Source organism: Tupaia chinensis, unplaced genomic scaffold (assembly GCF_000334495.1).
Source record: "Tupaia chinensis unplaced genomic scaffold, TupChi_1.0 Scaffold000549_1, whole genome shotgun sequence".
NCBI lineage: Eukaryota > Metazoa > Chordata > Mammalia > Scandentia > Tupaiidae > Tupaia > Tupaia belangeri.
In genome coordinates, this window is record NW_006160061.1 from 5,613,600 (window position 1) to 5,616,086 (window position 2,487).

Here is a 2,487-nt window from a genome sequence, read left to right on the forward strand (position 1 = left end):
GAAGGTGAGGGAAAAGAGATTCGATTCTGAATCTCTCGCTCCCAAGTTCTAGGCAAAGAAACCGACTGCAGCTGGAGGTAGGAAATGCGGCCACAACCGCTCCGTCTCCAACTCTTCACAAAATCTAATGCGTTCGTTTTTTAGTTTTTGGACATACAAAATTTTTTTAGGAACTGGGCCTATGAAAACTGTGTGACGTCGAGCCAGAAGGTGGCATGGTAGTTAAGGCATTGGATTCCCACATGACCAACTACGGTTTGAGTCCCTGGACTTGGTGGCTTGCTTTCTCTCTCTCTCTCTCTCTCTCTCTCTCTCTCTCTCTCTCTTTTATATGTGCCCTATAACAAGTTTAAAAATAATAATAATAAATAAAATAAAAGATTCTTTAAAAAATGTGTGACAGCAACAACTGAAAGGAGATAGGGAGAGAATTATTAAAGGAGCAGAGTTTTTATATTCTACTGAAGTTAAGCTAGTATAAATTCAAATTAGAGTGTTATAACTTTAGGACATTAAATGTAATCTCCATGGTAACCACAAAGAAAATAGCTAAAGAATATATACAAAAGGAAATGAGAAAAAAAAATTTCACTAAAAATAAATGAACTAAACACAAAAGAAATCAGTAATGTAGAAAATGAGGGACAGGAATAGCTATAAAGGGTATAGGAAACAAATAGCAAAATGACAGATGTAAATACTGTGGCCGTTCAAGCATTTATCAGTAAATACTTTAAATGCAAATGTATTAAACTCTCTAATCAAAAGATTAGCAAAATGGATTTTTTAAAAAGTGATCCAAATAACTAAATGCTGTCTACAGAAACACACTTTAGATCCAAAGACACAAATAGGTTGAAAGTGAAAGTGTAGCCAAGGACTAAGAGAACCAAAGTAACTTCATATTAAACAGGACATAATATACTGGCTCCTAAAAGTGGTTTGCTTCCCTTTTCCTAATTGATGTTACTTTACTGTTTAACTTGTAGCAAAACAACCTAATCATATTTTTGCTGAGTTTTCATAGGGACTGAGCCTTGAGACTCTAGACAGAGAACAGATATGTCTAAGAAAACAAAGAGGAAAGAGACTCTGGCCTTGAGGATGAAGTGGCCCTGTGCATAGAAACTCTGGTGCAAACAAGTGTCCACATGACTGTGCAGAAGAGCCTTACCAATACCCTTCCCACTTTACTCATCTTTGTTCCCTTTAATCTGTACTGAAGCCAGCAAGTGGCATGTGACTGGGGTCCCAGATGTCCACATGGCTAACTACTGTTTAAGTCCCAGACCTGGCGGCTTGCTTTCTCCCTTTCCTTCTCCTTCTCTATCTCTGTCTCTGTCTCTCTCTAATGAGTTCATGTGCCCTATAGCACATTTCAAATAATAATAATAACAAAAAATTAAATTAAAATAATAATTTTTTTAAACTTCTGTCTCAGTCTGTGACTTTGAAGATAGTCTTTGAACACTAGTTCACCATCTTCCCAGGTCACCAGATTCCTGAACAAAGATAACTTTTCTTTCCACCAAACCTGTCTCTGGAGTATTGGTCTTCTTAGGAGTGGGTAGCTGACCTTGGATTTATTTACTGAGACAGACTGGCAGCAATTCAAATTCCATCCATACTTATAAAGGGGTGGAAAAGATATCCCATACAAATAATAACCAAAAGAAAGCAGGAATAACTGTACCAAGATCAGACAAAAAAAGACTATAAATTAAAAAAAAAAGTTACAAGGGACTAAGTCAGACATTACATATTAATATAATAGTTAAGAAGGAATACACAATTTATAAACATTTACAAACCTAATTACATACCATCAAAATATAAGGGGATGCTGAATGTTTGTGAAAGATGGAATTAAAGTATGAATTCATGTTAGTGCAAATAATTTTTTAAATGCATGCATAGTTTCGTCATAATATGCATTTTACATGAACTTTTTGAAGTTCCTCATATGAAGCAAAAGTTGGCAGAACTGAAGGAAAAAATGGATTGTTTTGCAATAATAATTGGTGACTACTGTGGTTTAAATGTTCCCACCAAAATTCACTTCAAAACTTAATCATCATTGGGACCAGCAGTTAGAGTAATGGCTATGTCGCTGGACTCCCACGTAGTCGACCGCGGTTCATGTCCTGGACCCGGTGGCTTAAACTCACGCCGGGCGCGTGTGCGTGCGTGCCCAGGATCCCGAGAGGAGAATGGAGGAGAAGGGATTGTGGCTTGATTTTTCACTTTCTGTCTCTCTGTGTCTGTCTGTCTGGTGAGCACACGTGTCCTGTAGCAAAAACCTCTCCAAAAAAAAAACCTTAATCATCATTGTAACAGTCTAACTAGGGTGGAGACTTAATTCAGCCATGGTTTTAAGAGGTATTTAGTGTTAAATAAGATAATCAGGGTGGGCCCCCATGATCATAAGAAGAGGGAGAGAGACCAGAGCTGACACACGTTCTTGCCCTTTGGCCGTGTGAAGCTCTC